General features: G+C 37.1%; 3 pseudogenes; all 3 read left to right on the top strand.

Annotated features, from left to right (window-relative positions):
- Positions 1-1,014: 1,014 nt before the first annotated feature.
- On the top strand, positions 1,015-9,109 carry LOC138842641 (olfactory receptor 5H1-like; annotated as a pseudogene).
- Positions 9,110-14,525: 5,416 nt separating this feature from the next.
- LOC115855674 (olfactory receptor 5H2-like) lies at positions 14,526-15,527 on the top strand (annotated as a pseudogene).
- A 7,080-nt stretch (positions 15,528-22,607) lies between these two features.
- On the top strand, positions 22,608-23,679 carry LOC115855675 (olfactory receptor 5H2-like; annotated as a pseudogene).
- Positions 23,680-24,343: the final 664 nt, after the last annotated feature.

Below are 24,343 nucleotides of genomic sequence, written 5' to 3' on the forward strand. Positions count from 1 at the left end.
GCATACTCTTCAATGGATAGGTTATCAATAAATATGCCTTCAGCTACCCCCAAAACTCCTAAGACATTATTTCTATTAAGCTATTTGTAGACTCATATTACTAAGTACATCTCATCTTGATGTTCAGAGGATGCTCTCTCCACAAACTGGCCACTGCAGCTGAGATCTTGATTTCAACTTTTGCTGTCCATCTAGCCAGTCACCAAGTGACTCTTCTCTCCTTCACTGACCATCCCTTTCACATCTAATGTCACAAGGTCCTAGTGTCTCTGCATTTTGAATTCTTTTGCATCTATCTCTCTGTCTTCCTCATGACAACCAAAGTTATATCACCAACTACACATGCATTTGTGGAGCATTTTTTTAAAGTACAGATCCCTAGAACTGAATCTTGACCCACTGAATTAATTTCTACAGTAATGTCTCACAATGTATATTCTGCATAAAAAGCTCCACAATCAATTCTGATGTGTAATCTGGTTAGAAAACCATTGGACAATAAATAGCAATATCTCCTGAATAGTATCCCTGACTCCAGCTTTCCCTCCATGACACCTATTTTCTGTGCTGACAAAAAATTAATTTAAAATACTTTCTGAGGCCTCTCCCTGTCTTGAAAATGTTCAGTATATACATATTACCTGAGGCAAAGAGTTCATGATCCTTCACGTAGCATTCAATTCATTTTATAATCCAGATCCCTTAAACATCTATTCCCTTGACTAATAATCCATGTCCCAGACTCAGAATTTCCCTACCACACTCTATCAGGTCCCCACAAATTTAGCAAATGGTTAGAATGTCTCTTTTATATAAATCTATTAATTTCTGCACATTATTTGAACTGAAATTATCATATTGAGTGGCATTTCTTTAAATCCCCCAGTTTATATAGTGATATTTTATGAAATTAAAAGGGCATTCTGATAGGAGTATGATTTCGACTCCACTTTACAAGTTTTCAATTCATAAATCCATAGTGAATGTTATTTTTATATTTATTGCATTTTATTTCAGGGGACATCCAGTGAAGATATGGAAAAGGAAAATGCAACATTGCTGACAGAGTTTGTTCTCTCAGGATTTTCATATCAACAGGAGTGGCAAATCCCCTGGTTCCTGGTATTCCTGGTGATATACCTCAACACCATTGTGGGGAACCTTGGTCTTATTGCTCTCATCTGGAATGACTCTCAACTTCACACCCGCATGTACTTATTCCTTGGGAGTTTGGCTTTTGTGGATACTTCAGTATCATCCATAGTGACCCCCAAGATGCTGGTCAACTTCTCCGCCAAGAGTAAGATGATATTTCTCTCTGAATGCATGGTACAATTTTTTCCCTTTACAGTCAGTGAGACCACGGAATGTTTTCTCTTGGCAAGTATGGCATATGATCGCTATGTGGCCATATGCAACCCTTTATTTATCCAGTGATTATGACCAATAGACTATGTATGCGACTGTTCGTCTCATCATTTGTAGGTGGTGTCCTACATGCCTTTATTCATATAGGAGTTTTATTCAGATTAACCTTCTGTAATTACAACATGATATATAACTTTTACTGTGAGAGTCCACCTGCCGATGCAGGGGACACGGGTTCGTGCCCCGGTCCGGGAAGATCCCACATGCCGCGGAGCGGCTGGGCCTCTGAGCCATGGCCACTGAGCCTGTGCGTCCAGAGCCTGTGCTCCGCAACGGGAGAGGCCACAACAGTGAGAGGCCCGCGTACAGCAAAAAAAAAAAAAAAAAAAAAAAAAAAGAAAGAAGCTTGTAAGATAAAGAGATCAGTAGTATGTAAAAGTTATTCAAATGTGTTGTTGACAACAAGGGGCTTTAAATGCATATTATCAAAGCTCAAATAATGTTAAGATGATATGATGCCATAGTTCCCAGTGGGTAGCTGAGAAATACTTGAAAATGAGCAAGAATTTGGCTGTTTCATGCTCTAAAAGTCCTTGAAAGGTTGCTCTCCTCACATGCCATACTATTTAAGTATAATAAGCAATCCATTTTCAGAGCCATTTTGCCTTTCCTCTCCTGACACTTAAATTCCATACACATTCCATATCACTCAGGTCCTAACCCTCAAAACTACCGACCTCTGTTATTTACCCCTTCCATCCTGCTGATATTTTTTCCTTTCCAAACATACCTGCAGGATTAACCTTTATAAACTGGACTCTGATTACATGATATCTTTCTTCAATAACTTTTAATAGATTGTCATTGCTACCAGATTTTTCACATATATGGGAAATGTATCTAGAGCTGTATACATACATATGCATTATGATTATTTCTTCATTTATGTTAAGATTATATGGTATATAAATACAAGTAAATATATACGCATATATATCTATATATACAGACTTCTTCCTTTCTTCCTCCCTCCCTCCCTCCCTCCTTCCTCCTTCCTTCCTTCCTTTCTTCTTTCTTTTTTTCTGTTCTTTCTTTCCTTCCTTCTTTCTTTTTCTCTTTCTCTTTCTTTCTTTCTTTCTTCTTTTCTTTCTTTCTTCTCTCTTTTTTCCTTCATATTTCACCCTGCATATGTTCATCCCAGCATTCAAATAAAACCTTGCTTTAACTCTGAAGGCTCTTTCTCCACAATTCTCCTGTGGACTCTACACTATACCCAAACTGAGTTACTGAAAGCTTTCTGGACAAACCTCTCTCTCTCAGGTTCATGCTTTTGCTCACACAGGTCTCTCCACAGAGAATCCTCCCCACCCAACTTCTCTATCTTCATTTAAAATTGAAAAGGTATCATTTTCTCAACGACTCTCTCAAATTTTACAACTTCTGCGATGTTTTTCCACTGTACCTCAAAGATAATAGGAATGCTCACTCATCTCAAATGTTTAGCAGTTTATTTATTCTTCTTGGTCACACTTGGCCTCGTATAATAATATTTTTGGCCTACAAACTCTTTTAAATTACAATTTAGAAATCCTTCTGTCTTTTGTAGTAGATAGCACAGTGGCTTACTCACATGAGCTCCTAAATAAGTATTCACAAAATATTTATAAACTTAAAATGATCTGACAGCTCACATACATAGAATACAGTAAGAGTGCATCACTCTTTTTCAACCCGGCAATGAGCCCAGGGAAATTACTGGACCTGGCATGGCTGCTGCATGCCAGCTCACCTTCTTAAATTTCTTTCATGACAATTGAAAATATTATCAGTAGGATTGGTTCCTGGGATAGAGTATGACAAAATATCAGGGAGAAGCTTAATCAGAGGTTTGGTTTAAAGATGCAAGACATATAATTATTTAAAACAAAAGTCATTACTCTATATTCCTGGAAGTGCGAGTCACAAGATTAGACCAGGTCATCTGCCTTCTTTTTACTCCTCTGAGACATCCCCCTATGTCCCAAAAACGGAATGCATTCATCACATTCCAGTTGCTTTTACTGTTTCTCCCTTAAGAGCCTTTTTTTTTTTTGTAAGGAAACTCCATACTGCTCTCCATAGTGGCTGTATCAATTTACATTCCCACCAACATTGCAGGAGGGTTCCTTTTTTTCTGCACCCTCTCCAGCATTTATTATTTGTAGACATTTTGATGACGGCCATTCTGACTGGTATGAGGTGATACCTCATTGTAGTTTTGATTTGCATTTCTCTAATAATTGGCGATGCTGAGCATATTTTCATGTGCCTTTTGGCCATTTCTTTGGAGAAATGTCTATTTAGGTCTGCTGCCCATTTTTTGATTGTGTTGTTTGTTTGTTTGATATTTTGCTATATGAGCTGTTTGTATATTTTGGAGATTAAACCCTTGTCAGTCTCATTGTTTGCAAACATTTTCTCCCATACTGTAGGTTGTCTTTTTGGTTTGTTTATAGTTTCCTTTGCTGTGCAAAAGCTTTTAAGTTTAATTAGGTCCCATATGTTTATTTGTTATTTCAATTCCTCTAGGAGGTGGATCCAAAAAAATATTGCTGTGATTTATGTCAAATAGTGTTCTGCCTATGTTTTCCTTTAGGAGTTTTATAGTAACTGGTTTTACATTTAGGTCTTTAATCTATTTTGAGTTTATTTTTGTGTATGGTGTTAGAGAATATTCTAATTTAATTGTTTTACATGTAGTTGACCAGTTTTCCCTGCGCCACTTATTGAAGAGACTGTCTTTTCTCCATCGTATATTATTGCTTCCTTTGTCATAGATTAATTGACCATAGGTGTGTGGATTTATTTCTGGGCTTTTTATCCTGTTTCATTAAAATAGAGCTACCATACGATCCTGCAATCCCACTCCTGGGCATATATCTGGAGAAAACCATGACTTAAAATGATACATGCACCCCAATGTTCATTGCAGCAATAGCCAAGACATGGAAGCAACTTAAATGTCCATCAATGGATGAATGGATAAAGAAGATGTGGTATAATATATGCGGTGGAATATTACTCAGCCGTACAAAAGAATGAAATAATGCCATTTGCAGAACGTGCATGAACCTAGAGATTACCATACTAAGTGAAGTAAGCCAGACAGAGAAACACAAATATCATATGATATCGCTTATATGTGGAATCTTTTAAAAAATGATACAAATGAACTTATATACAAAAGGCCCAAAGACATAGAGAATAAACTTATGGTTACCAAAGGGGAAGGTGGTGGAGGGATAAGTTAGGAGTTTGGGATCAACATATACACACTATTATGTATAACATAGATAACCAACAGGGGCCTACTGTATAGCACAGAGAACTTTACTCAATATTTTGTAATAACATATAGGGGAAAAGAATCTGAAAAAGAATAGATACATATATATGTATAACTGAATCACTTTACTGTACATCTGAAACTAACATGACATTGTAAATCACCTATGCTTCAATTTAAAAAAATTAAAAATAATAAAAAAGAATCATTGTTATTGCATATGTACATAGTTCAATGATTTTTATTACTGTATAAGGTTTCCATTGTTTAGATGGATTCCTTCAATTATTTAGCGTTTTGCTTCTTCATACATTGTAATGACCCAAAGACTAACTGAAAGCATAGGCAGCGGTATGTATTTCTTCTGCCATCATTAGCACTGTTTCCTACAGAATTTTTCTTTGAATGAGAAGTCTGGTGTCAAGCTATGAGTATATGAGAGGGTGTATAACCCATCACATCTTAATTTAGGTTGCTGAGTACAGAATAGACAGTTGGAGGCCTCTCAGAAGTGCAGACTTCCTTGAAGCCTTCTCTTGTAGATGTCTAGTCTACAGATTCCTCTGCTCTGTATTGATCTTCAGTACAATCTCAACTACTTTATGCCTTCCAGAAATTACCAAAATCCCTACTCAAATGATGGATCCCATTCACTTCTGTTATAGATTTATTCATTTGTACATTTTTTTGTCATTTCAATGGTATGTTGGTAAAGAGGTAAAAGATACACCTGTGAAAACTCCACATTTTTGGACAAGATATTCTGCTGATTCCTTTAAAAAGAAACTATGAAATTAAATCTGTATTGTTTAATGGTTATTTAGATTTAAAGGATGATATAATTTTGCTAAGTTCATCCAGTTGTCTGGACACTGCTGATGCTAGATTAGATCATTTGTTGGAAATACAAATAATATACTTGAGATATTCTTTATTATGAAGTTGTATTCATTTTCTTAACCTGGAGATTGAAAAGAATATATAATAAATTATCTCTCTTTATGTATATGTGCATATGTTTTTTTCTCTTTGCCTTCCAATACCTTCTACTAAGTAAGACTTCTACTGTTCAGGAGATTGTTGATAATTTTATCCTAGACTGTGTTCAAAGAAATAACATAACTAGGATTGGGCAAAAACAAACAAATATAAATCAAAATTAGAACTGTATAACTAAAGTCTGTTTTGTTGACTAATTTTGGCATGTAGTCTTAGCACATGTAGTATTAGGAAAGTGTCAAAACCTCTCTGGTATAGGCTTTCATTTTAGCTCTTTTTGTTGGTCTTTTAAAACTAAGGTTTGAAAAATTTAGTGGGCATCAGAATCACCTGGAGAGCTTATGAAAACACAGACTGATGGGCATTATCATTAGAGTTTCTAATTCAGTCATGCTAATGCTGTTGTTTTGGGACTATACATAGCAAACTACTGTTGTGAACTGAATGTTGATTTCCCTCCAAATTCATACATTGAAGCACTAATCCCCTAATGTGGTGGTATTTGGAATGAGGACTTTAGGAGGTAATTAGGGTAGGAATAGATCATAAGGGTCAGGTTTTCATGATGGTATTAGTGCCCTTATAAGAAGAGAAAGAGGCAAGAGAACTAACTCCTCCCCACCACCCCCAGGAATACTCAACCTGCAAAGGCCAAGTGAGAAGGCTGCTGCCTACTGGCCAGGAAGCAATCTCTCACCATGTACAATAAATATTTGCTGGCCCCTTGTTCTTGAACGTCCCATCTTCCAGAATGTAAGAAATAAATGTTGGTGGTATAAGCAACACAGTCTATGATATTCTGTTACAGTAGCCTGAGCTAAGATAATCACTGCTTTAAAGTAATCAGTGAAGCAAAATTGTTATAGTATTAGGATATTTTGATATCAGATGAAACAGAGTTTCCATATACTCTATTCCCTACTTAAACAGCACTCTGAAAATATTTTGACAGTTTGCACCCTCTATTTATACTTTCCTTTCAGTTTTGGACAGAAAGATGCAAATAGGGCATCTATTTCAAAGGATGAATTATTGTGGATTTTTAAATAATTTTTTCTCGGGAACCATGATTGATAGTGATGATAGCCAGTAAAAACCACATTGTCTAATTTCAGTATGGTTAATGGGAGGGTTCTCTGTCCCTTTTGAAAAATTAATTACCAAGCCAGATCAGCATTTAGATCACCCCTTTCAAGTACAACTTCATATACACAATATTCCTTATGCTGCAGTACGTGACGTTTACCTCTTCTGAAAAGGTACCTTCATAGTGAGACTTATTTAGAGCCATAGCTAACAGTTACATCATGATATTTCCCTCACTTTGCAAGATAAAACAAGATGTTCACTAAACATACAGTGAGTTTTGCTTATAGTCATGGTTGTCCAGAGTAACAGAACCAGGAGAATCTATCTCTCTATCTCACTACCTCCCTATATATCTATCTATCATCTATTTATCTATCTATCTATCTATATTTATACCAAGACATTTATTATAAGATATTGGCTGACATGATATGGAGTCTGAGAGGTTCCATGATTTTCCCTCTGCAAGCTGGAGAGTGAGGACAGTAGTGCCCTACTTCAAAGGTCTCAGGCAGTAGGGCCAATTATATAGATTCCTTTCTGAGTATGAAGTCCTGAGAATCAGATCATCAAGGGCAGGAGAATATCAATGCTAACCAGTCAAACAGAAAGTGAATTCCACCTTCCTCTGCCTCTTTGTTCCATCCAAGCCCACACCAGACTGGCTACACTGCGGAGAGTCATCAGCTTTACTGAGTCCACCAATTCCACACTAATTTGGAACTTCCTCACAGAAACACCCCCAAATAATGTTTAATTAGATATCTAGACAGTTCACGGACCAGTTGACACATAAAATTAACCGTTACAGGTTCACCTTTTGTCAACTTAGCACCCATACACATATCTTAAAACTATTCTATTTCTAAATAATGATAATAGCAAGGTCACCGAACATGATACAACTATGCTATGTACAATCAAAAATGTATTACTTCTTCCCCGGAGTGGAGGTAAAATCTTTGAGTGATGTTTACTATTGATTCTCCTTGATATCTGGTAATACAAATACTAAGATGTCAAATGAACAACACTCAATTATTATACTATAAAGTCAGCACATCTTATGTCTCATGATAAGGGAATAAGAGTGGAAAGAAAACAAAGCTGTTTGCTATACACACCCACAAATGTTTTCATATCAAACTAAGAAGGAAATCTCTTGGCAAATTACACCTCATATCTGTAACTGGACATGTGATTGGTGCTGGTATTTTAACTAACTTCTTTCACTACCCATTCTGCATTCTCTTCGCCTCCAGCAAACACCTCACTCAGGTGGTCATTGTTCTTCACCTTGTGGAATAAGCCAGAGGTTCACTCCTGAAGAGTCTGGGCCATTAGAACTACTATGTGGTTTGGCCTGTTAAAGTTTTCCATTGATCTTAACCATGGGAATGATAATGCTAAGAGATAGCCTAAGGTATCTTCTGTATTCCAGACATACTCTTCCTTACCCTCTTTGTGGAATAGTCCAGTTTCCTCTTGGTAGTTGCTATCAATCACCTCAGCCAGCACAGTAACTCACTTCTTTGTCTCATGAGTCAAAGGAACATAAAGCCAAAGGGACCAAGGGGCAGTCTACTTTCAGCTCAACGGAAGCATTGTTGTGTGTCCTGGTGGAAGCAGGACTGCCCACTGTAAGGTTTTCCCTTCACTACTGTCCTTCCTAAATGTCACAGAGAGGAGTTGTCATGCAACAGCTGTCCACTTTATGATGGTGCCTGCATACCATGCAGAACCATCTGTAAATCAGGCCCCAGTCTTCTCTTCTCTGTCAACTCATCATAGAGAATTCCCTATAGGACCACAGGTCCAGGCTGGGAGACAGAAGCCATTGCAGCAGGAGTAGAGGCCAATAGCATTTGAACCACTTCTTCATGTAATTTACTTGTGCCTTCAGGACCTGTTCCTGCCTTGATCAAGTGTCTACTACTTCTATTCGATGAAGGAATGCTGCTGTGCACACTGAACTTTATGGTTAGTGGGTCAAAGAACATCCAGTGTGTCAAGGGCAGCTCTGGTATCATGGCAAATTGGTGGCCCATTGTTAAACATTCATGTTTTACCAAGGCTCACTAGCAGTCCAACAGCTGTTTCTCTAAAGTACAGTCATTATCCACAGAGGATGGCAGTGCTTTGCTCAGAATTCTAAAGGCCTGCACTGTGATCAACCTCTAGAGGCTTATTAAAGGCTCCAAGCATCTGTCACTGCCATTTCAGGCTCCACTGGATCTGCTGGATATGGTTCAAGGAGCAGAACAGCTTGCACAGAAGCCAAGACATGTTGCAAAACCTTCTTTTGCTCTGAGACCCACTCAAAACTAGCCGCTGGTAAATGGGCTGGAGTAACACACCCAAATAATGCTAATACTGCTCCAAAATCCACACGGGCACATTATGTGTTGTGCCTCTCTTTTGGTTTCAGGAAGGGTCAGGTATAACAACTTATCCTTCACCTTAGAAGGGTTTTCTTGACATGCCCTATATCACTGGACACCTAGAAATTTCACTGAAGTAGAAGGCCCCTGAAATTTTGTCAGATTTGTTTTCCACCTCTGTCCTACAAATGGCTAACTAATAAATATTATTGCTTGCTCACTAAGACCAATCAGCACAATGTCATCCATGTAACAGACTAGTGTGATATAATATTTACAAATCATATGTGTGATAAAAGGCTTGTTTCCAGGATATATGAAGCACTCTCAAAATTCATAATAAAAAACAACTAAACCAACTAAAAATGGGTAAAATACTTGAACACTTTACCAAAAGAGATATACAGATGTCAAAGAAGGATGCAAAAAAATGCTTTATAAAATTAGTTACTAGGGAAATGCAAATGAAAGTGCTATGAGATATTACCTATTAAAATGACCAAAATTGAAAAGACTACCCAGAGTGGAAGCAGTAATACAGGCCTTTGCGCTCAGAGAGAGGCAACCAAATAAGTTAGGAGATAATTATACAAAATTGAAGAGGGCAGTAAATTTTAGTCAAGTGTTGGTTATGTTGAAGCTACCTCTGCACATCATACTCCCCACTCCACTCTTCTGTGCACTTTTCACAGGACTCTTCTCTTCTATGTTATTTTCTCCTCTACTTTGGCTTTCATCAGCAAAATTGTAAGGAAGCAGATTAATTGATCAATCAATCTACTAAAATGATGCTGTTTGCTTTTCCCCATCTAGTCATCCAAGTCCCAAATGGAGGCTAAGCATTTTCTTTTGTTACTCAGATATCATACCAAAATACCACAAATAAGTAAGTTGTTTTATTTTTCTGAATAAATGTATACTGATAACTTTCTCTGTTAATGCAAAAAAGGCAAATCTGATCATCATGGTACCACCATTTCTAAACCCCTCAATAGCTTTCCTTTAAATTAAGGTATAGAACAAAGTCCCTGATCTGGCCTCCAAGGCCCTGTGTTACCCCCATATGCTGGCCTCCCTGACCCATCTGGCTCCTCCCTGCATCCCTCTTTGCAAGCCAGCTACATTTACCATGCTGTGCTTCTCCAATTATCTAGGCTCTCTGATAATCTAGGCTCTCCATGATAAAGACCCTGTGGATGGCACCTGTTCACAGGCATCACCTCTTGGAAATGAAGACGCTCAGGCCCCACCACTGATCTACTGAAACAGGATTCGCTTTTTAACAAGATCTCCAGGAGACTCACAGGCATTAAAGTTTGAGAAGCACTGCTATAGGTTGTCTCCCACTGTGGTCCTTTGTTTTGTTTTTCCTTTACTCCTTCCCCAGACGTTTGCTTGGTAAGATTTCTCACCAGATTTCAGCTTAAAGTTGGGAGTTAGGTATGGGTCTGGAACGTGAGCTACAGTTTGCATGAGGAGGACAAATTGACTTGGGGTTGGGTCTTGACAGGAATCTAGAAATTAGGCCTCATTAAAATCATGTGTGATTAGCTCAGATAAGACCATACTGATCAAAGCACTCAGAGCATCAACACTTATTGATAAACTGGAGTTTGCAAAAACATGTCAGAAGTGTCCTCTGTGGTTGAAAATAGTGCCATAAAGTGTAATTTCTATTGTTAAAACCAGAACTGTCTGCAATGACTGACGTTTATGATTTCAGAGACTGTGGTGCCCCATGCAGCAACCTGGATTTCTTGTACCTGTCCAAACCCACAATGCCCAGAAGAACAGCTTAGTTTTGTCCAAAAGGTAATCCATGGGTGCTATCAGGGGAATTTAAGTTCTTCACTCCTTCCTCTTCCGGCAAAAGCACACAGTTATACAATTGATTAACTCTTGTGTTCAACACAAATTTATATAAACTTATGTAAACAACATTTTCCTGAGCTTGGATAATGAAGCCTCCAAAGTGAATCAGTGTGCAAAAAATTGTCACCTGTGTTATTGTCATTGCAGTGCCTTTATATTAGTTTCTACTTCAGAAAGCCAAACACTGAAAGGAGCTCAACAATTTCTAACAGATATAGGTAAGAGAGAATGCTTTTTGTAATATTCATTATTTTTTCATAGAAAGTTAAAATACTGTTAAATTTGTAATAATTTTGATTTGATTTACAAGATACCAAAATAGCCAGTTGAAAATGGAAAACAAATAGTGAATAATCTGCATGCTTTATTGTTGTGCGTAAAATCTGGATGAGCAAAATAGCTCTAAGAACACATTGTACTCTTTAAATATTTAACCATCTGGTTAGCATACTTACAATGACTCTATAGGATAAGTTTTGGTGAATTAGAACTTTAAACAAATGAACAGTAGTTTAAGGATTTAGGTCAATGTTTTCTACATAAGAAATCTTTCTGATAATTGCATTCGAAATATTTATTTGATTTAATTAACCATATTCTCTGATTAAATTTTAAGTTAAATCACTTAAATAATAACCTCTCTATTCTTTCACCTACTTCTGACAATAATTTCATTATATATACATGTACATATACATATATATATACAGAAAAATGAAGAAAATGTTTCTCCAGTGCTTTTCTCAGGTTTATGACTTAATAAGTACCCACACATCAAATTGAGAATTTTTAAAATGTTTAGTGATTTGAGATTGCATGGAAGGATGTTCACTCAAAATAAATATACATTTAACAACTGCAGTTATTGGCACTGGTTATTTACATTGCCTGTATTAAGTCCCAGTCTTTGAATCAATTTTATTCCACTAATAAAACTTGTGGAGAAGCAAATGCTTTAATCGCAAACCAGGAGGATTTCTAAAGAAAGTCAGCTCTAATCATAGTAATAACAAAGATAAAGCATCTTTTATATATGAAAAGAACTTTGAGGCCATGCTAGTATATTTATGAGCAAAAAATAAAATTAAAATGAAAGTTTTTAACACACCATTGTAAAGCAATTATACTCCAATAAAGATGTTTAAAAAAAATTCTTAATTAAAAAACCTAAAAAAAATGAAAGTTTCTAATTAATACACAAATTCCATAGGAAAATAAACTTGGAGTTTTTAATAAAAGAAAAAGAAAGGTGACCCTGTGTTGACAACTTTTGTTGAAGCCAGAGTTGACAGATATTTATCCTCCAAACGCTGAGACTTTCCCCTTATTTCATCTTCAGCCTTTCTCTGATACTTCCTCTCTCTATTTGCTTGTCTTTCCTAACACTAATTCATCTATGTTCGTTTGTCTCTTCCAGTTTTTTGTTGTTCCTTGTCATCCACACAAATTTTCCATTCCACTTCTCTATGCACTCTCATCTCAATGACCTCTTCTCTCTCTTTTGAAAACTTTCATGACATCGTTCTATAAGGAAAAATATCGCATCTGTCTATGGGCGGTGGTAAACAAATGTCAACTGTTGTCCACAACTTATATACTTTATTTCATTCTCCTCACTGCTGTGCCATTTGCTTCCTTTTCATTTCTCATTATTCTCCGACCTCAACTCTATCCCAAAATGGAAATTGCTCTCACTAAAAACTCTCTTAATTCCTACACACAATGATCTCTATTCACTCCTTATCCTACCAGAGCAATTATTTCATTTTAGGCACTGTATTTTCCTTTGTCCTTCTTGAGTATTTTCCTCTCTTTAAGTTCCCAACACTCAGCTTTCCAGTTCCCTCCTGATTCTCTGACACTCTGCTCTGTAGCTTTTTCTGGTCTTTCCTTTTCTCCTTTTGTGTGAGCCAGAGCTCTTGGCTGCAAGATGAAATGAGTTAATTGAATGAAAATTGGCTTGGACATAGAAATGTTAGGGAAGTTGGGGAAATCCACTAGAGAAATTGGCAGGACACAAAGAAAGAAGTCAGACAGTCAACAGCCAAAATCATGTCCCATCTCTAGCTCAATAAGACCTGTTGTCATTGCTGCTGAACTTGAATGCCACAATTCACACTCTCAATGCCATTGCTATGGGTACAGGATTTTCTGGGGTCATGATATTGTTTCCTTGGTTGACTTTATAACCAAAATTCTCTTTGTCCACATTTGACCTCTTTCTCCCCTCTCCATATCCCAAATAGAGTGTAAATGAGTTTTTTGGGGCTAACCCTATATCAAGCCCCCTCATTCTAGGTACCAGGGGGATGGGAAAGATAGTTTCCAGAAACTTTGGCTTCTAGAGAGGTTGAGAGCTTTAGTCTGCCACCAAGACTCATTTAGTAGAAAAGAGGATCAGATGTGAACCATCTAATAAATGATGTACATCCATTTTTAATCTCTTTAATGTAACTTCTTCAAGTTTATTTTCATTCCTTCCTCTTTTTTTTTTTACCTTATGCACACTGTCCAATGTATAAGCCATATATAAGTATGTTTTCAGCCACCTCAATGATACCCAAGTCATTATTTCTATTAAGCACTTGTAGAATCATACTGCTAAGTTTATCTCACCTGGATGTTCAGAGGATGCTCCTTGCAAAAACTAGCTACTGCATCTTCAATCTCAATTTTTAATGACTACCTATCCAGTCATTAAAGAGAGTGACTCTCTCTCCTTTACTAATTACTCCTTCACATTTAATCTGTCACCAAGTCTTAGTGACTCTACATTCTAATTTATTTTGATCTCTTTGTCTCCCTCATCATTCTAATCATATCACACATGAACCAAGAACCTCACATACATTTTAATCAACTGGGAGCATTTAAAAATGCATATTACTTGACCACATTCATGATCTACTAAATCAATTTCTACAGTAGTACCTCAGACCCAATGTTTTGCATGGAAAACTACCCCAAATAATTCGGATGTGTAATCTGGTTTGGGAATTACAGGACAAGTGTTATAACTTCCTGAAGAGTATTCATGACACAAGATTCTGCTTCCTGCAGACTATTTCTACAACCAAATATTTAATTTCAAAACTAACTGATGATGACACTCCACATCTTAAAAGTTTTCAGTGCTTGCCTATTCCTTGAAGAATAAAATTGAAGATCATTCACATGGCATTCAATTCGTTTGATAATCCAGGCCTTTCTAAGATTTTTTTGATGTGCATCCATGTCAAACACACAGAATTTCCCTACCTCATTCAATAGCTTCCCCATAAATTTGCTCATGTTCAGAATTTCTTTCTTTTCTTCTAAATCTGTTTATTCCTATACATATTTTGAACTGAAATAATCACATTTTTCCAATATAGCAATTTCCTGAAATACTTTTCATGTATTAAAGAGTAAATAAAATAAATGGCATTGAGTCTAGTGTATGGTTTTATTTATATTAGCTTAACCAAATCTTCTTTTTAAACTTCTGATAAATGTTACTTTACATTTACTGCATTGTATTTTAGAGGCCATCTAAGGATATGGAAACGGAAAATGCAACAGAGCTGACAAGAGTTTGCTCTCACAGGACTTACATACCAACCAGAGTGGCAAATCCTCTTGTCCCTGCTGTTCTTAATGCTACACCTCATCACCATGTGGGAAACCGTGGTCTGATTGCTCTCATCTGTAACGACCCTCACCTTCACATTCCCATGTACTTATTCCTTGGGAGCTTGGCTTTTGCAGATACTTGGTTATCACCCACAGTGGCCCCCAAGATGCTGGTCAACTTCTTTGCCAAGAGCAAAATGATCTCTCTCTTTGATTGCAAGATACAATTTTTTTCCCTTGCAATCTGTAACCATGGAATGTTTTTTGCTGACCACAATGGCGTATGATCGCTATGTGGCCACATGCAAACCATTACACTATCCAGTGATTATGACGACTAGGCTATGCATCTGGCTATTCGTTTGGTCATTTATAGGTGGCCTTTTCCATGCCATATTCAGATTAACTTTTTGCAATTCCATCATAGTACATCACTTTTACTGTGACATTATACCATTATTTAAGATTTCCTGTACTGATCCTTCCATTAACTTTCTGATGATTTTTATTTTCTCTGATCAATACAGTTGTTCACTATTTTCATTGTTCTTATGTCTTACACACTTATTCTCTTTACAGTCTTAAACAAGAAGTCTGCAGAAGGCATAAGGAAGGCCTTCTCCACCTGTGGAGCCCAACTCCTATGTGTCTCTTTATACTATGGGCCTCTTCTCTTCATGTATGTGTGCCCTGGATCCACACAAGCAGATGATCAAGATATGATGGACTCTTTATTTTACACTGTCATAATTCCTTTGTTAAATCCAATTATCTACAGCCTGAGAAATAAGAAAGTCATAGATTCACTGACAAAAATGTTAAAGAGAAATGCTAATAGGTGTTCTTTTTTCATTAAAAGAACACATACTTGTACAGGTTAGATGTTGCTACGTGTTGACTAGTGTTCAAAGTTTTTTGCATTTATAATTGTCCTACTATTTTAATGACTTAAGATGTTAGTGCCTAACAAATTCCTTAAAGTATTTGCATATCTTATTCAAAAATATGTAAGGAGGGGGTGGAGGCAAGATGGCGGACTAGGAGGATGCGGAATTTGCGTCCACATTCCCTGTCGACTAGGGCACCTACCAGGCACTGGTAGGGTACCATGGACACCTAGGGTACGGGAGGAACCCCCAGCGACTGGGTAGGACATGGAGCATGGAGGGAGTAAAGGGGGAGGAGAAGTGGAGGCGGGACGGGACTGGCACTCCTGAGGGGTAGCTGGGGGAGGAGAAGGGATTCCCACGCCCGAAGGGGGAAATTGCGGGACCATTGGGAGGTCAGAGGATCAAAAGGGAGCATAGCCAGGTTTCCCCTGCCCACCTGGGGCCCCAGGAACCTGCTGAGATCCTGGGCCTGATCCTCTGCCCACCGAGGCCCCCTCCAGCCGCGCAGGTCCTGAAGGAGTGGGGGGAGGGAAGAGGCAGCAAGAGTAAAGGATGGACCTACAGGCCGGCACCTCTGAGGGGCGGCTGGGGGAGGGGAGGAGTTTCTACACCCAGCAGGATCCATCCATGGTTAGGGGTCCAGAGGGGATGGGGGAGACCCTGTGGGAGACCCTGAGAGGGTAACAGAGGAATGGAAAGGAACGTGGCCAGCACTTTCCCTGTCCACTTAGGCACTGGGGAGCCTGTTGGGCTCTCAGGCCTAATCCTCTGCCCTCGGAGCTTCCCTCTTACCGCAGAGAGCCCAAGCCCTGTCCCTACACCCCCACCCAGGGCCCTACCTCTATACTCAGAGACCCCCTCCAATGTGCTGGGCCTAAACCCCACCCACACACCCTCACCCAGGGCCCTACCTCCAAACTCCAGAACCCCACACTCCACTCATGCTGCCTTTCCCCTTCCACGCAGGTCCTAAGCAGAGGCCCTGCACCTCGCTTTAACATCGCCCTGCCTAGGCCCCGCCCCAAAGGCCTTTTCTGGCTGTGTGCGTCCTGAGCCTAAGTCCTGCCTAGGCCCCACCCCTGCCTAAGTTCCACCCCCGCCTAAACTCCACGCCCCCTATAGCCAAGGACTTTTTTTTTTTTCTTCTTCTTTTAGGTTGGGGTTCTGTTTTACCTTGTTGTTGTTGACACATTTATATTTTTATTTTTTCTAATAAATCTTTTATTTTTCAAAATTTATTTTATTCTTTATACTTTGTTATTGTTCTGCTCCTTTTGGCTTGTTCCCCCCTTCTTTTTTTTTTTTCTTTTTTCTGTTGTGGTTTTGTTTTACCTTGTTGCAGTTGTTTCAATTATATTTTTATTTTTAATAATATATTTTTTACCTTTCTAATTTTATTTTTTATTCTTTGTTATTGTACTGCTCCTTTTTTTCTTTTTTTTTTTTTTTCCACTGAGCCACGAGGCTTGTGGGATCTTGGTTCCCAGGCTGGAGGTTGGGCCTCCAAACAAACAAAAAGCAAAAGCCCAAACAAAATTTGTCCTCAAAAATTATATTAAGATTTAAAGGGTTTTCTCTTCTAAATGTTAGAAAAACTAAAGTATAAAAGCAAGCTTTTAATCTACTCTGATATACTTCAGAAAATTTTACACAATTTTCTTAGAATCAGAAAAATTGTAGATGAGTCCCTTCAGATTAGGAATACCACTAACCTGGACTGATTCCAATTATGAGTACTGATATATGCATAGCATTAACAAAAACCTGGAGATGCTGATCAAGCATATTGAGATATAAAATGTTAAAAATTCTATATTTATAAACAAAAACACTTATTGATCCTTACAATTATGAAAGAAAAAAATAATTTACTGAGAACCTACTATCTGCTAGGCACTAAGCTAGAACTCATATATATTACCTACTAAAGAGTTAGACATGATTTTTCACGATTTTCCTCAGTAAAAAATTTCATACTTTGAAATATCAAGGAAAGGATTTATTACCAAAAGACCAAATCTAGAAATAATAAGCAGATTAACTGATGTATGTGATTCTCTGATTATTTGCCTTTTGGCCTCAATCCATTTTCCAACTTCCTCTCCTGTGTTTTGTTTTATAATTAGGGACCACTGTAAACTCTATTTCCCAGACTCCCTCCCTTTCAAATGTCTTCTGGCTAGATTTGGACAATGATGAGCACTGTAACTAAAGAGTGGGGGGAAACCCACAATATTTCTGCCCTGTTCCACTGCTGTAGGGAGTGTCTCCAGCACAAGCTGCATCTTATCACTGAGTCCACCTCCTGCAGGGAAACTGCTCATGCGGGTCAAATCATGGGTTCTGTTAACTAACCACTCATCCTCATGGGAGCTTCCTACCATTAGTAATCTCTGGGCTGCCTTACTATTCCCTGTTTGACTTTTTGATTTTACAACACTTTCAAACCATTTGCTAAATTAAATTTCCTCTTCTTAACTAGTGGGTAAGGTCTTTGTTTTCATGAATTGTTCCTCTTACAATGACTACATAAAATTTAAAAACTTTTATATAATAATAAAATAGAAGAGTTAACAGCCACATAAAAATACAAGAAAAGATATTTAAGACATTTATGAGGGAAAGAAAAAGTTTAATACCTTTAATATATAAGGAACTCTTACAATTCATTAAAACATGCAAACATCTGAATGGAAGGAAGGGCCACTGAACATTCAACTGAAGAATTAAAAATATCCAATAAGTTTAAGAAATATATTTAACTTATTTCAATTTAAATAAATGAAATCTAAAATTTTTGTTTTATTTATTTTACTTCTATGGGGTGAGGGGAAAGAAGAGCTACCAGTTTGGAAAACATTTAAAAGGATAATGATAGCCAATTTGTGGGAATATAATGGAGCAGTTGTACTGCTAAGATTGATCGTCTTTATGAGGACAGTAAACAAAATAGATTAGATTGGGGGTGGCCACAACTGGGGAATAATCTTGATCATGGGACTTAGAGGTCATCCGGGCCCAGGGTAGAGCCTGGGTGGGACAGTGGTGGCCATTGATGGCACTTACTAAAGTGGCACCTCAGAAGCCACCCAGATCTCTTAGCAGAGCCATGGACACCTACACAGGCAGCACACTGAACCTCTGTGCATGTGACCCACTCATTTTAACACTCTCCTCTGCTGGGGCAAAGGTTCTAGCACAGGGAGAGGGAAAAAGACACACTTAAAGGGAACAGGGCCCCCTCAAAGCCCAATCCTCATGGCTTCTAAAAAAATAAATAATAAAACATAAATAAACAATTTACCAGATAAAAAATTCAAACATTGGTAGGAAAAATGTGAACTGAATTGGGGAAAATAATTGATCTAAACACTGAACAATTTGACAAGGGACTAGAATGCAAAAACGACCCAGTCAAAAATGAATAATTTAATAGCTGAAATAAAAAACACACTAGAAGAAATGAATAGCAGACCAACTGATACAGAAGAATGCATAAGTGATTTGGAAGACAGAATAATGAAAATCAACCAAACAGAACAATAGGAAGAAAAACAAGTTTAAAAAATAAAAGCACTCTGGAATACCATGAAGTGTTTCTACATTCACATTATAGGGGTTCCAGAAGGAGAAAATAGAGAAAATGGTGGAAAAAATGTATTTGAGGAAACTGTAGTTGAAAATTTCCCAAACCTGAAGAAGGAATAGATATCCAGGTACATGAAGCACAGTGGGTCCCAAAGAAGATGAACCCAAATAGACCCATACCAAGACATGTCCTAAAAAAAGTTAAAGAGAGAACTCTAAGGCAGCAACAAAAAGGAGAGCCATATTCAAATGAATCCCCATAAGACTATCAGCTGATTTCTTTGCAGAAACTTTGCAGGCCAGAAGAGAGTAGCATAATGTATTCAAAGTCCTGAAAGGGAAAAACTTGAAACCTAGGATACTCTACCCCTCAAGATTATGATTTAGAATAGAATGAGAGATAAAGAAATTCTCAAACAAGCAAAAACTAAAGAAATTCATCAATACTCAAATGGTGAAGGGTCTTCTCCGAATGGAAAAGAAATAAGAATCTGTAAGAAAGGGAAAAAATCTCACTAGGAAAGGCAAATATATAGTAAGGAGGGAGGACCAATCAATTAAATAAGCCAGTGTGCAGATTAAAAGACAAAAAATTGTAAAAGCAACTTTAACTACAGTAAATAGTCAAGGGATAAGCATGAAGATATAAAATATGACATCAAATACACAAAATGTTAGGTAGAGGAGTAAAAATGTAGATCTTTTAGACTGTGTTTGAGTGTAAACAACTACCAGTTTAAAGCAAGTAGACATACAGGTCAACATTTAGGAATCCCATGGTAGCCACAAATCAAAAATGTACAATAGATTCACACACACACACACACACACACACACACACACAAAGAATGCAAGCATAATCTTAAAGAAAATAATAAAACCACAAAGGAAGAAAAAAGAAGAAAGGATGAACAGAGAAGAACTACAAAAACAACCAGAAAACAAGTAATAAAATGTCAATAATTACTGTAAATGACAATGGACCAAATGCTCCAATCAAAAGACAAAGAATGGCTCATTGGACCCTTCAATAGGCTGCTTTCAAGAGACTGCTTTCAGGGATAAAGACAAACAGACTGAAAAGGAAGAGTTGGAAAAAGATATTTCATATAAACAGAAATGACCAGTAAGTGGGGGTTAGCAATATTCACATCAGACAAAATAGACTTTAAAACAAAGGCTATAATGAAAGACAGAGAAGGGCATTATATTATGATCAAAGTATTAATACAAGAAGATATTATACTCATTAACATATATGCACCCAATACAAGAGCACCTAAGTATATCAAACAAATACTAGCAGACATAAAGGGAGAAATTGAAAATAATACAATAATAGTAGGGTACTTTAACAGCCCACTTACATCAATGGACAGATCATCCAGACAGAAAAGCCATAAGGCAACAGTGGTCTTAAATGACATGTAAGCCAAGTAGAACTTAATAGATATATACAGGACACTACAGCTAAAAATAGCAGAATATACTTTCTTTTCAAGTGCATATGGAATGTTCCCCAGGACAGACTACAGGCTAGGCCACAAAACAAGTCTCAACAAAATTAAGAGAATAGAAATTATATAAAGCATGTTTTCCAACCACAACATTATGAAACTAGAAGTCAATTACAAGAAGAAAAATGAGAAAAGAACAAACAAGTGGGGATGACAGAACATGCTACTAAAAAACCAATGGGTCAATGATGAAATCAAAGCAGAAATCAGAAAGTACCTTGAGACAAATGAAAATGGAAGCACAACACTCCAAAATCTATATGATTCAGCGAAAGCATTTCTAAGAGGAGGCTTTATAGCCATTCAGGCCATTCTCAATAACAAACAAACAAACAAAAAGTAAATAAACAACCTAACCTACCAACTAAAAGATTTAGAAAAAGAAGAACAAAGCCCAAAGTTAGCAGAAGGAAGGAAATAATAAAGGTCAGAGAGGAAATAAACAAAACAGAGATCAAAATGACAATAGAAAAGATCAAAGAAATCTAGAACTGGTTCTTTGATATGATAAAAAATTGATAAACCATTAACCAGGCTAACCAATAAGAAAAGAAAGGACCCAAATAAATAAAATAAGAAATGAAAGCGGAGAAATAACAGCTGATAACACAGAGATCCAAAAAATCTTAAGAGAATACTACAAATGGTCATGTGCCAACACATTGGACAACCTAGAAAAAATGGGCAAATTTCTTGAAATATACACCCTGCCAAAACTGAATCAAGAAGAAACAAGCAATTTGAACAGACTGGTCACCAGTAGTGAAATAGAATCTGTAATTTTTAAAAGTCCCTTCAAACAAAATACAGGACCAATGGTCCTGCATCTTGATTCAGTTTTGGCAGGGTGTATATTTCAAGAAATTTGCCCCCCTGCCAAAACTGAATCAAGTAGAAACAGGCAATTTAAAGATGTAGACATAGAGAATGGACTTGAGGACACGGGGTGGGAGGGGGAAGCTGGGGTGAAGGGAGGGTAGCATTGATATATATACACTACCGAATGTAAAATAGCTAGTGGGAAGCAGCAGCATAGCACAGGGAGATCAGCTTAGTGCTTTGTGACCACCTAGAGGGGTGGGATAGGGAGGATGGGAGGGAAGCTCAAGAGGGAGGGGATATGGGGACATATGTATGCATATGGCTTATTCACTATGGCGTACAACAGAAACTAACAGTATTGTGAAGCAATTATACTCCAATAAAGATCTATTAAAAAAAAAAAAGTACAGGACCAGACAGCTTCACTGGGGAATTGTACTAAACATATAAAGAAGAGGTAATACCTAAACTTCTCAACCCATTTCAAAAACTGAAGTGGAGGGAACACTCCCAAATTCATCCTATGAGGCCACCACTATCCTGATACCAAAACCAGACAAAGACACTAAAGAAAGAAAATAATAAGCCAATATCTTTGATGAAGATAGATGCAAAAATCCTCAACAAAATATTAGCAAACCATATCCAACAAATATAAAAAGGATCATATACCATGATCAAGTTGGGTTTATTCCAGGGATGAAAAGATGGTTCAGTATTCACAAATAATGTGATACACCATATTAATAAAAGGAATGATAAAAATCATATGATCATCTCAATAGATGCAGAAAAAGCACTTGCCAAGATTCAACATCTATTCATGATAAAAACTCTCCTCAAAGTGGGTATAAAGGGAACATATCTCAACATAATAAAGTCCATAAATTTAGCACATATTTAGAATGTCTTTCATTTTTCTAAGTCTGTCCATTGATTCACATTTTTTGAATTTAAATGATTGCATTTATTTCCATCCCCCCCGCAAAGAAAAGATCCCATCTATTAAGGAGGTATAATAAACAAAATTAAGAGGAAATTCTGAAGTGCATGTTTCATTTCAACTCTCTTCCTCCATAGTTTCACTTTATAATTTCTTACTGACTATTCCTTTCATTTACTCCATGTATTTCAGACACTGCCCAGTGAGGATATGGAAAAAGAAAATGCAATGTTACTGATAGAGTTTATTTTCATAGGACTTACATATCAACAAAAATGGCAAATCCCCTTGTTACTGGTATTCTTGGTGATATATCTCATCACTGTCATGGGGCACCTTGGTCTGATTGCTCTTTTATGTAATGACCTTCATCTTCACATCCCCATATACTTATTCCTTGGGAATTTGGCTTTTGTGGATGCCTGGATATCATCCACAGTGACCTCCTCCTGGCCCCAGCCAGATGTTGGTGAATTTCTTTGCCAAGAGCAAAATGATATCTCTCACTGAATGGAAGATACAATTTTTTCCCTTTGTAATCAGTGTAACCACAAAATGGGTTTTGTTGGTAACAATGGCATATGATCGCTGTGTGACCATATGCAAACCGTTACATTATCTAGTAATTCTAACCAATAGACTAAGCATCCAGCTGTTGGTTTTGTCATTTTTAGGTGGCCTTGTTCATGCCATAGTTCATAATGTTTTTAAATTCAGATTAACGTTCTATAATTCTATCATAATACAGGACATATACTGTGACATTGTACCATTGTTTAAAATTTCCTGTACTGACCCTTCCATTAATTTTCTGATTGTATTTATTTTCTCTGGGTCAATACAGTTGTGCATAATTCTGACTGTTCTTGTCCCTTATAAAGTTGCTCTCTTTACAATATTAAAAAAGAAGTCTGTACAAGGCATAAGGAAAGCCTTCTACACAAGTGGAGCCCATCTCTTAACTATCTCTTTATACTATGACCCTCTATTCTCCATGTATGTGCTCCCTGGATCTGCAGAAGCAGATGCCCAAGATACAGTGGACTCTCTATTTTGAACTGTCATAATTCCTTTGTTAAATCCAGTGATCTATAGTCTGGGAAATAAGAAAATCATAGGTTCTCTGGCAAAAATGCTAAAGAAAATGCTTAGATCTCATACTAATATCTGTTCTCCATTCATTAAAAGTCACATAAGTGTGCAGATTAGACATGTGTTGATTAGTGTTCAAAGTTTTTGCACTTACAATTGCCCTAGAGATTTTACAACTTAAGGTAGGAGTACTAATAAATATATTAAAATATGTGCATATATTAGTCAAAAGTATAAAAACCATAGAAAAATTTAATCAAGTGTTCAAGTCAAATTAATTAAAGAGGAAAACAAATTAATATATTTTACACATATGTTCTCAATGTGGCTCCATAAATGCATGATGCACTATAACAGCACAATTGCTCTGAAAAAAAACTGAATATGATTTTTTGATAGTAAAACAGCTGTGCAGCCTGGAAGCTCATATCATGTTTACCTCCACAGTGGAGGCAGGTTTGTGTTTAAGGAAACAGAGGCCAATTACAGGAATTTTGCTAGCCACCAAAAGGACTTTCATTACATTCTATTTGGGGCATGGTGAAATTTATTTCTTGTGGGGACTTAATTCTCATATTACACAGAGAAATCAGCAGAAATGAGAAGGCAATAAGAAAAAATGAGAAAGGAATTAAATAAGTGAAAGAACAAATTGTAAGAGGATGCTTTTAGCTAAGTGTGTGTCTATAAATAATGAGAAGAGGGAAGCTGCCTCTCACTGTCTATGATGCCTTGAAAGGCACTGTCCGGTTTTCTTGTATGTTGTATGGTAATCTGAAAAGCTTTACTAATTCAGAAAGCTAAGAGATGAGATTTCAGATTTAATTGGGATGGGCATAGAGAAG

Source organism: Globicephala melas, chromosome 4 (genome assembly GCF_963455315.2).
Source record: "Globicephala melas chromosome 4, mGloMel1.2, whole genome shotgun sequence".
NCBI classification, from domain to species: domain Eukaryota; kingdom Metazoa; phylum Chordata; class Mammalia; order Artiodactyla; family Delphinidae; genus Globicephala; species Globicephala melas.